Raw genomic sequence first — 12,518 nt, 5'->3', positions numbered from 1 at the left:
GTTCAGTAGCTTGAAACAACTAAAAGTTATTTCTTGCTAATGCCATGTATCTGTTGTGAGAAGCCGGGGCCTCTGCCCTATGTTGTCCTTACCCAGGGACCAGGGGCAGATTAACCAGTAAACACGGTATGCACTGCTTTACAGTAAGCAAGGCATACAGTGAAAAAGGCACACACACATCCAAGAGGTGGTGAAACCCAGGTGAAATTGTGCACTACAGATTAGTAAATAAGCAAAATTATGCCCCTTCCTTATTGGGTAATTCGTCCCTGCCAGGGACCCAGGCTGAAGGAGGTTCTGTCTCTGTCCTTCCATGATTGCTAATGCAGAAAAAAGGGACATGGAGAATCCTGCACTGGCTCTTAAGGGCGTCTTCACATTTCATTGGCCAAAGCAAGTCACATAGTCATGCCTTACATCAAAACTCATTGCTGTCCAGTTGATTCCGACTCATAGCGACCCTATATGACAGAGTAGAACTGCCCTATAGGGTTTCCAAAGCTGTAATCTTTATAGAAGCAGTGGCCGGTGGGTTTGAACTGCTGACCTTTTGGTTAGCAGCCTCCAGGGCTCCTTGGCTTATATCAAGGGGGCAGAAAAACACAGTCCTAGTCTTCTAGGTGCTAGAAGAGGGTAGAACCTAAAATACTTGATGAGCAACTAATGCCAACCATGCATACAACTCTTGACATATAGGAGGAGATCATTGTCTTTTGAAGTAGAGGAGTAGCTACAAATCAAGAATATGATGCCCACCCCCCCGAAAGTAAGCAGTTCCCTAGGAGAGGAATAAACAAAATGTCACAAGTTCAAAGAAGGCAAAGACACTCAGGGAGCTGGGCCTTGAAATTTTTTATAGGTAGAGATGAACAATTGAGCTTTTTATGTAAAAAGAAGAGCAGAGGGCAAGGACATATGAATTACGTTGAGGGAGAATGAGTGGTTTGCTTTGTTATAATTAGAATGTGTATTTAAGAATTTATAACAACTGAGACTAAACGGGGGTAGAGTCAGCTCACAGAAAAATTACAAGCCAGGGTAGGAAGGTTGGATTTCTTTCAGCAGATTGGACCACGATTCATTCATTCATTCAACAAATATGTACAGGTACCGTACTAGGCTCTAGAAATGTAGCAGCAGGGCAATGAGAATGGGAGAAGAGAAATGACTGTGGAAAAGATTTCTGAAAGGAGAATGGAAAGATTTTGGTGAAGTTATGGAGAATGAACTTTTGAGGGTGGGGCATGAGGCCAAAGGTGATGCTGGAGGTAGAGAGCATGTTGGAACCAAGCACCCAGAGAACACAGAGAGCATGAGAGTAGGGAGTGACTTATGGGCCACAGGATGAGCTGGGTTTGAGATGTGCTGGGTTTGAGGGATATGCCCAGCAGACACTTCAGCTCAGGTCATCAAATGGGAGTGAGCCCTCTAGTGCACACTCTTGGTGCTTGGCCCTGATGCTCTTAAACCCTTTTACCATTTCTGAGGGACTCTCCACTGGCTTCTGTGGGGGGACCATCCCCTCAGTCCTGCAGGCCTTTGCCTCTAACAGCCCACATCTATGACTTTCTCTGGAAGACTGGCTCTGGGCTACTGGAGCGACTTTACCCCCCACCACACACAGAGACATGGAAATACCCAGGAATTTATGTCTCCCTGGAGCAGCCCTTAGCCAGTGAGTGACAGGTGAAGGAGTAAAAATCCCAGCTTTCAGGACAACAGCTGAGGCATGCCTTATGCTCCAGCATTCCCTCCAGGGTCAGGCCAATGCTCCTCTCTGTAGAACTTCTGCCTGAAATCACATCTTTGCTTGGCCTCTTCCCCTTCCGTGTCCTGTTTCCCCACTCTCTTACTGGTTTCTCCTGGAAGCTGTTCCTTAATAATTCACTTGCAAACAACTCCCCATCTCAGGGTCTGCTTCTGGGGAACCCAGCCTATGTCTAGCACCTACAGTGTGCCAGGCCCTTTGAAGGACACTGGAGATTCAGAAAAATGAATAAGACATAGCCTGCATTTGCAGGGAGCTCGCTGTCTGGTGGAGAAACAGATGTATACACTGATGATTTCAGTACAGTGTATGAAGGTGCTGTAAGAGAGAGATGCTGGTCCCAATTTGGTGAGTGGCATCTGGGGTCTTAAAAGCTAGCGAGTGGCCATCTAAGATGCATCAATTGGTCCCAACCCACCTGGAGTAAAGGAGAAAGAAGAATACCAAAGACACAAGGGACGAATTAGCCCAAGAGACAGAAAGGGCCACATAAACCAGAGACTTCAGCAGCCTGAGACCAGAAGAACTAGATGGTGCCCGGCTACCACCAATGACCTCCCTGACAGGGAACACAAGAGAGTCCCTGACAGAGCAGGAGAGAAGTGGGGTACAGAACTCAAATTCTAGTAAAAAGACCAAACTAAATGGTTTGATTGAGACTGGAGGGACCCCAGAAGACATGGCCCCTGGACTCTCTGTTAGCCCAAAACTAAAACCACTCCCGAGGCCAACTCTTCAGGCAAAGATTAGACTGGACTATGGGACATCAAATGGTACTCAAGAAGAGTGTGCTTCGTAGCTCAAGTAGATACATGAGACTAAATGGGCAGCTCCTGTCCAGAGGCGAGATGAGAGGGCAGAAAGTGTCAGGAGCCAGTTGAATGGACACGGGAAATCTAGGGTGGAAAGGAGGAGTGTGCTGTCACAGTATAGGGAGGGCAACTAGGGTCACATAACAATGTATGTGTGAATTTTTGTATGAAAGACTGACTTGTAAACTTTCACTTAAAGTACAATAAAAAAAGAGAGAGAGAGAGATGCTAGGGTGGGGTGGGGAGTGAGAGGCCACAGAATTGATGTCAAAGTGTCAAAGTCTCTTCCTCCATCTGAAGGAGGCAGGCAAGGTTTCATAGAGGAGGTGACATTTGGACTCGATTTTAAAAGATGAACAAGCGTTTGCTAAGGGATAGGTAACCCACTGCCATCGAGTCAATTCCAACTCATAGCGACCCTACAGGACAGAGTGGAACTGCCCCATCGGGTTTCCAAGGAGCGGCTGGTGGATTTCAACTGCCAACCTTTTGGTTAGCAGCCGAATGCTTAACCACTGCACCACCAGGGCTCCTCAAGGGAAAGGTAGGGGAGGACAATATAGGATGATAGAACAATAAATCAAAGTCAACAGGATGAAAGGCATAGGAGAATGGCGTGTGGGGAGACTCAAGAAGACTGCTATTGCTGGAGCTGCACAGCAGTGTAGACAGTGGTGGGCAGAGACCACAGATGACCTGGGGGCCTTGGGAGCCAGCCAAGGAGTAGGATTTAAGCAGGAGGAGCAGGTGGGCCCATGAGGAAGTAGCCACAGAGCTGTTCGTGAAGGAAGGACACATGCCCTTTAACCTGTACTCTCAGCCCACAGTGGTCTCCTGGGTCTCCAGCCCAGAGGCACTCAGCAGCATCCAAGACCTATCTCTCCTAAGTGACGTTGCGGCCAAGAAAACAGGCTTCCAGGGATAAAAAAGAGATAAGCAGGAACTAACTGCTCAACACTTGTCTGGGAAGCTTTTGCTTTTGTTGGGGTTCTCCCAGAAGCAAGCTCTAAGACAAGGATTTAAGCACCGAAGATTTATTTTGGGGTGCAGGAAAATACCAGTAGAGGAATGAGGAAGTGAGACAGAAAAGGTAAGGCAGCCGATACAGGGTGTCGTATCAAGCAGTTACTACAGTGGGCGAGTGGAACTTAATTTCCCTGGGGAAATCTGGGAAATGGTGCAGCACACATACCTCAGACTTTCCCCATTCCGGGGGCAGAGTAGCTGGGGTATTGATGCTCCAATTCCCATCAATCATTAATTGAGGGCTGCTTCCGGGGAGTGTTCATCCCTGGCAGGCAGAAAAGCGCCCACAGGCAACGTGATGCAGGCACAGGTGCAGGCAGTTGGAAGTCAGGCCATTGTGCCCTCAAGGGATAGGGGCGAGGGAATACAAGCAGGGCACCTGCAGCGTTTGCTACGCTTTTTGCTTCTTATTCTCCCTTCCCAGCTGTGGAGGAGAAACACCTCTAAGGACCTAATTTTTCTCCTTTCTCCTCCACATGTGCACTGGAAGAAGTTTTGGAAAGAAAGCCACCAATAAAATGGGGGCCTATATCAATTCGAAATCCATTCAGGTTTCATTGTTCCTAGCCCATTTGGGGCGGGTGTATCTGCCAATTGGCACTGATTCATTTCCTTCCTCCATAAAGCAAGTGAGCAAAAGAGAAAGCCAGCTCATAAAAACCCTTCTACAAAGCCAACGCAAATCTGACTTTAGGTTGAAAAAGAACCTCCTGGTCCTTTTTACATGACAACTCTGGTGAAAAGTTCTTAACGCACCACCTCCTACCAAAGCAGAGAAGGGAGCATGTTTTCAAATGGCACAGCCAAAGAGAAACACAGAGTTGTGGATTGCGTTGTTTTTGCTTTTGTTTTGTTTTTTTTAGTCCAGTGCTTTGCACCTGCTTTAGGGCCTAGGAGTTCTTAAGAGGTGGGCAAGGAAGGGGAGAGGGAGGATATGTTTTGCTCTGAGCCCCTGTCTTAGTTTGGGTTCCCCCAGAAGCTGACCTGAGACAAGGATTTAAGTGCAAGCCGTGTGTTCGTGAGGCAGGCAATCCCATAAAACGCCAGCAGGGGAGTGAGGGAATGAGAAAAAAGAAGGAAAGGCAGTCAATTAAGGGTGCCTAGGTGGCGCAAATTGTGAGGCTCTCAACGACTAACTGTAAGGTTGGCGGTTCCAACTCACCCAGAGGTGCCTCGGAAGACAGGCCTGGTGATCTGCTTCCCAAAGATTGGGACAACTCCCTCTCACTGAGCATGTTTTCAAAACCCTGTGGCGAACAGTTCTACTCTGCACGCATGGGGTCTCCATGAGTTGGAATTGACTCAATGCAAACTAACAACAATGAATAGATTTACCACTGTGAGTAACCAGAACTTATACCTCCTGGGGAACTCCAGGAGCCAGTCTAGATCATTGCCTCAGAGTTATCCCACTTGAGGGTGAGAGAGCTGGGGTTTTTATACACCAACTCCCATCAGTCATGGTTGAGGGTTGCTTCTGGGGGATATTAATTCCCCAGTACCTACAGCCTGTCAAATTAGTGGCAAAATGGACTCTAGAAGCCAGAGAAAGCCCTCAGACAAACAAACAAAAATGCATGTGATGGCAATTGGAAGTCAGTAGTGTGAACTGAGAAGAAGCCCTGGTGGTGTAGTGGTTAATCGCTTGGCTGCTAACTGAAAGGTTGGCAGTTCAAACCCACCAGCCTCTCCATGAGTGAAAGATGTGGCAGTCTGCTTCTGTAAATATTACAGCCTTGGAAACCCTGTGGGGCAGTTCTACTCTGTTCTATAGGGTCGCTAACAGTCAGAATAGATGGCAATGGGGGAGTGAACTGAAATTTTAAGGGCAAGGGCACCAATAGTATGGGATACAGTTCCCTAGTTTTACTCCTCCAGTAAGAGGGGCTTAAATCTTATCTGTTTTACATATCTGGGTGTTGAGGGGCTTAAATCTTATCTGTTTTACATATCTGGGTGTTGAGCTTTAAGTGCCATAATTGAGATATGCTAACCAAGAAAATGTTTTAAAGCCTCTGGTCTGATCCAATGCTCCTATTTTACAAACAAGGACACAGAGCCCCAGGGAAGGGAGTGTGTGGCTCCCAGTGGCAGAGTGGGGACCTGACTGAGATCTCCTAAGCTGCAGACCAGGGCTCTTACCACCCTGCACTCATTTCAGTCAAAGTACATTTTTGCAGCTATTTCATTTTTTCCAATTCCATTTCTTCACATTATCCTCACTTTCCACATCTGCCCCTGTGACCTTAGCTGACTGTTTCTCAGCACCAACCACTCTAAAATCACCACTAGTCATATATAATGCCATTCTCTTGCCATCTTTATCCAGCTCCTTTCATAAAAACCTTTTATGCATTTGCAAACAGTGACCAAAAGCATGAAAACCAGAGGACCGATGTTGGCACCACCACTTTGGAATTAAATGTAATGTGCTGGGCTGATAAAACAGCTTCTGCAAACTCAATATCAAGGGATCTGTTTCTAATACAGCTGCCTATTGTCTTTCATGTTTGAAGATTATTCAAAAAAAAACATTGGGCTGCCTTATACATTAACATGGGAATGTCTTAATTTGTAAATTTGTTTTAATCTCTGCATCTTCATTACCTGGCACTCTTTCTAGCACATGGTAAGTGCTCAATAAATATTTGCTAAATAAATTAAGAAAAATAAAGTGTGGTCTCCTTACTCTATGCCCCAACCTCAAACTGAGATTAGAAATAAAACTGCAAGGATTTCACGTGGACACCAAGTTTCAGTGGCATTCTACTAAAAATGGCTCATGACTCTTTCACCAAAGGTTTGTCTTGGACTACACTGACAAATATAAAATAAGATCATTTATTCACTTGATACATATTTGTTCAGTGCTATGTGTCGGGCATTGGGATACAATGGTGAGAAAAACAATAAAAGAGACTTCCTTTTTGAAGAGTGTAGCCCAAACAGATATTAATGAAGTAGCAACATAAATTAAAGGTAAAATTGCAACTGTAATAAGTGACTGTGGTGGTTTGAAAGATATGTCCACAAATTCTTTGACATTATTCCCCTCAAGAGGTGGAGCTTATTTCCTTCCTTTGAATGTAGGCTGGATTTAGTGACTCACAGAGTAGAAGTGGTGGGATGTCACTTCTGAGATTAGGTTATAAAAAGACTGCAGCTCCTATCTTGGGTGAGTGCACTCACTCTTTCTCTCTCCCAGTTGTCATGTTGTGAGGATGCTCAGGAAGCTGATGGACAGGCCATATGGTGAGGAAATGAGGCCTGTCAGCAACCGTGTGAGTGATCTGGGAAGCAGATCCTCCGGCCCCAGTCGAGTCTTCAGATTACTTCAACCCTGGCCAACAGCAAACTTGTGAGAGACCCTGAGCCAGACCACCCAACGGAGCCACTCCCAGATTCCTGACCCACAGAAATAATGAATATTTGCTGTTTTAAGCTGCCAAGTCTGGGGTAATTTATTATAGAGCAATAGGTAACTGTTATGGATTGAATTGTGTCCCCAAAAAGTTGTCTGGTAAATCCTAACCTCTATGCCTGTGATTATAATCCCATGTGGGAATGGGTTGTCTTTCTAATGTTAATGAGACAGGATTAGTGTAGGAGTATCTTATAAAAGAGATTAAATAAGCAAGCGAGAGAAGCAGAAATGGGGAAAGATAGATGCCACACTACATGAAGATCACCAAGGAGCCAAGAAACAAAGACCTTGCTCCACAGCCAACAGAGGAGAAAGGCTTCCTCTAGAGGTGTCACCCTGAATTTGGACTTCTAGCCTCCTAAACTGTGAGAAAACAAATTTCTGTTTGTTAAAGCCACCCATTTGTGGTATATCTGTTACAGCAGCACTAGATATCTAAGACAGTAACTAACATTAAGTAGAGACACAAGATGCTATGTAATCTAGTCTGGAAGTTCAGGAAGAACTTCCGTTAGGAAGCCATTGAGTAATCAAAGAGCAAGAAGGTAGGGGAAAGTAATACAGGGAAAAGAAGTAGCACGTGCAAAGGCCCTGAGGCAGGAAGGAGCTTACTAGGTTGGAAAGACTGGAAGAGGTCAGTGTGGCTGCAGCACAAAGATCAAATGTGAGAGTGGTTTGTGATGCAGCTGGCAGGTGAGATGGGGAGACCCATCCATGAAGGACCTCGAGGCATTGTCAAGGACTTTGGTCTTGATCAGGAGAACAGTGGGAAGCCTTTGAATGGTTTTAAACAGGGAGGTGACATGATCAGATTAGTGTTTCTTTCATGTCCTTTAAACTATTATCTCTTATGACATTTAGCTGTGTGACAACTCCCTCTCCCTGAGCATGTTTTGATTTTTACATCGACTTTCTGGAAATAATGGAAATTATGTGGGCTGTAAAAAAACCTGCTAATAATTTGCAGTCCTAATAGGGTCGCTATGAGTCAGAATCAACTTGACGGCAACAAGTTTGGTTTGTTTTTTGGTAACTGTGTTAACCTCATCTCATCTCAGTGGCTGCCAGTCGGTGGTGATCAACTCTGAGAGGGTGAGACAGAAAAGGTTTGGGAAACCCAGAATGAAGTAAGGTATTCGCTCCCAGGTGAATCTCAAAAATGCTGGTGTGTAGGTGCACCTATGCCTTTTGGGGGTAGAGGGTCTATGGTGTCTATCACATTCTCAGGAATCTGGGCTCCCTAGAAGCAGAGTCTGAAGCAGAGATTCAGGAACGTGTGAGTTATTGAGGAAGGACTCTCAGGAGAAACCTATAAGAAGAGGGAAGAAAGACGATCCCAGCAAGGATGTGATCTCAGATAAGTATAGCCCTGTCCTGATCCTCAAGGGGACTCTGGAGCACAAACTGCACCACAGTTGTCCCCATCCTGTCCCCAGCCTTTTGCACCCCCTTATCAGTTGGCCTTTGACTGTGGGCCACTCTCGTCAATCAAGGATACTTCTCTGGAGAAGCATAGTTGCCAGATAAAATATTTTATTTGCTAAATCCAGTACCCTAAATAGGGGGGAACTGTGAGTAATTAGCAGCCACCACTACAGCAGATGGAGAATGGATGAGGAAAGGGGATCTTGGTAGGGCTCCAAAACAGCATCTACCACAACCTGTGACGCTGAAAGGTTCCAAGCCTCCTTCTGAAGATGGAAATAGCTGGGATGGTCAGTAATGTCTTGGGAAACCATGACAAATTCCTCAACTTAAAATCTAGGTTGGAACCCCCAGGAAACCAGGACAGAGCTGCCATCTAGCTGGGCTTGCACATCTGCCTGACTCAGGTTTCCCAGCAAATCCAATCCAAACCCCATACTCACAGTACAGGACCTGGTCAGCTGCACTTTTAAGGGTCCCTCCAGGTAATTTTTCTGCAGCTTCAGTGAATGATGCTTGGGTTAATTTTGGCCCTTTGGCTCTTTTCTCCTTCCTGATAAATTGTAAGTTCTGGGGTGTGGGTTGGATTTCCATCTTCAGACCCTCTACCAAGCATGATGTCCTTTTCAAGGGACTAGTCCCTCCTGATAACATGTCCAAAGTACATGAGATGAAGTCTTGCCATCCTTGCTTCTAAGGAGCATTCTAGCTGTACTTCTTCCAAGATGGATTTGTTCGTCCTTTTAGCAGTCCATGGAATATTGAATACAACACCATAATTCAAATGTATCAATTCTTCTTTGGTCTTCCTTATTCATTACCCAGCTTTTGCATGCATATGAGGTGATTGAAAACACCATGGCTTGGGTGGGGCACCTTAGTCCTTAAAGTGACATCTTTGCTTTTTAACACTTCAAAGAGGTCTTCTGCAGCAGATTTGCCCTACGCAATACATCATTTGATTTCTTTACTACTGCTTCCGTGGGTGTTGATTGTGGATCCAAGTAAAATGAAATCCTTGACGACTTCGATCTTTTCTCCATTTATCATGATGTTGCTTGTTGGTCCAGTTGTGAGGATTTTTGTTTTCTTTATGTTGAGGTGTAATCCATACTGAAGGATGTGGTCTTTGATCTTCATCAGTAAGTGCTTCAAGTCCTCTTCACTTTCAAGCAAGCAAGGTTGAGTCATCTGCATAATGCAGGTTGTTAATGAGTCTTCCTCCAATCCTGATGCCATGTTCTTCTTCATGTAGTTCAAGTTCTGGGATTATTTGCTCAGCACACAGACTGAATAAGTATGGTGAAAGGATACAACCCTGATGCACACCTTTCCTGATTTTAAACCATGCAGTATCCCCTTACACTGTACGAACGACTGCCTCTTGATCTATGTACAGGTTCCTCATGAGCACAATTAAGTGTTCTGGAATTTCCATTCTTCACAATGTTATCCATAATTTGTTATGATCCACACAGTCGAATGCCTTTGCATAGTCAATAAAACACAGGTAGACATCTTTCTGGTATTCTCTGCTTTCAGCCAGGATCCATCTGACATCAACAATGATATCCCTGGTTCCACGGCCTCTTCTGAATGCAGCTTGAATTTCTGGCAGTTCCCTGTCGACATACTGCTGCAACCACTTTTGAATGATTTTCAGCAAAATTTTACTTGCGTGTAATATTAATGATATTATTCAATAATTTCCACATTCGGTTGGATCACTTTTCTTTGGAATAGGCATAAATATGGGTGTCTTCCAGTCAGTTGGCCAGGTAGCTGTCTTCCAAATTTCTTGGCATAGATGAATGAGCACTTCCAGCACTACATCTGTTTGTTGAAACATCTCAGTTGGTATTCTGTCAATTCCTGGAGACTTGTTTTTTGCCAATGTCTTCAGTGCAGCTTGGACTTCTTCCTTTAGTACTATCAGTTCTTGATCATATGCTACCTCCTGAAATGATTGAACGTCGACCAATTCTTTTTGGTATAGTGACTCTGTATACTCCGTCCACCTTCTTTTGATGCTTCATTCAGTATTTTGCCTGTAGAATTCTTCACTATTGCAATTCAAGGCTTGAATTTTTCCTTCAGTTCTTTCAGCTTGAGAAATGCTGAGCATGTTCTTCTCTTTTGGTTTTCTAACTCCAGGTCTTTGCACATGTCATTATAATACTTTACTTTGTCTTCTCCATTCGCCCTTTGAAATTTTCTGTTCAGGGCTTCTACCTCACCATTTCTTCCATTCACTTTAGCTACTCTATGTTCAAGTGCAAGTTTCAGAGTCTCTTCTGACATCCGTTTTGGTCTGTTCTTTCTTTTCTGTCTTTTTAATGACTTCTTGCTTTCTTCATGTATGATGTCCTTGATGTCATTCCACAGCTCATCTGGTCTTTGGTCATTAGTGTTCAACGTGTCAAATCTATTCTTGAGATGGTCTCTAAATTCAGGTGGGATATATTCAAGGTCGTCCTTTGGCTCTCGTGGACTTGTTCTAATTTTCTTCAGCTTCAACTTGAACTTGCGTATGAGCAATTGATGATCTGTTCAGAAGTCAGCCTCTGGCCTTGTTCTGACTGATGATATTGAGACTTCCATCATCTCTTTCCACAGATGTAGTTGATTTGATTCCTGTGTATTCCATCCAGCAAGGTCCATGTGTATAGTCACCATCTAGGTTGTTGAAAAATGGTATTTGCAATGAAGAAGTCGTTGGTCTTGCAAAATTCTATCATGCATTCTCCAGCATCATTTCCATCACCAAGGCCATATTTTCCAACTACCAATCCTTCTTCTTTGTTTCCAGCTTTCGCATTCCAATTACCAGCAATTATCAATGCATCCTGATTGCATGTTTGATCAATTTCAGACTGCAGAAGTTGGTAAAAATCTTCAATTTCTTCATCTTTGTCCTTAGTGGTTGGTGTGTAAATTTGAATCGCATAGTCACCCTTAATCCTGCTATCTCCTAGACATGTTTAGCCACGCATATTCCCTATGTCACCTTCCTTTGAAAAGTGTCAGCCACAAAACATGGACACTTTTCCTTCATTTTTCTCAAGGCTTTGAATGGGTTCATTCCAGTTCGAACACCTGCTGAGAATTTGCATTTCTAACAAGTTCCCAGATGATGCGATTACTGCTGCTTAGGGACCAATTCTGAGATCCCCAAGCAGAGCAGTGGTTCTCAAAATTTATTATACGTAAGAATCACCTGGAATCTTGTAAAAATGTAGATTCTAATTCAGTTTATCTGGAAATGCAAATTCTCAGTAGGGGTTCAAGCCGGAACAAACTGGTTTGAAGCCCTGGTTTTTCTTACCTCTTTTCATATTTACAGCATCATTGGGGGTCCACTAACCAAAAGGTCAGCAGTTTGAATCTGCCAGCTGCTCCTTGGAAACCCTATGGGGCAGTTCTACTCTGTTCTATAGGGTCGCTATGAGTCGGAATTGACAGTAATCCTGTTTTTTGTTTGTTTGTTTGGTACTGGGAGTATAGGAGGAAGGCATGATCATATTCCCATTTTCCGGGTAAGAAAACTGAGGCTTAGCCAGGTTTCTAGCCTTTCTCAAGATCACAGAGATAGGGAGCAATGTAGGTTGACTCGAACATAGGTCTTCTGGTTCCAAATCCAGGGCCATTTTCACACACCGAATTGGGGCTGGCAGTTAGTGACAGAAACACACAGCAAGCGTGGCATTAGGAGCCCTGAGACCAGGTTGGAATCTCTGATCCTTCATCTATTAGTGGAATTCGTGAACTAATCAGACCTACCCTTCAGGCTTCCTAGAATCATTGGGATGACCAGCAGAGTTAATGCCTCTAGGTCTACTAGCTCCCTCCTCAATTCTATCACATTGTTCTATTTATTTCCTTCCTAGAACTCACCACACCTGCATTTATCCTCTTCATTTGGATACTTACTAATTGTCTCTTCTTCTAAAATGTAAGGTCCATGAGGGCAGAGTCCATGTCTGTCTTGTTAAGCCCTATAATTGCAGATATGTGGCAGAAGGGTAAGTTGGAGAGATTCAAAGCATTAGAGGGACTGGACCCA

The sequence above is a fragment of the Trichechus manatus genome, unplaced genomic scaffold, assembly GCF_000243295.1.
Source record: "Trichechus manatus latirostris isolate Lorelei unplaced genomic scaffold, TriManLat1.0 scaffold00008, whole genome shotgun sequence".
NCBI lineage: Eukaryota > Metazoa > Chordata > Mammalia > Sirenia > Trichechidae > Trichechus > Trichechus manatus.
The sequence above is the reverse complement of the archived record's forward strand: the minus strand, read 5'-3'. Positions refer to the sequence as shown.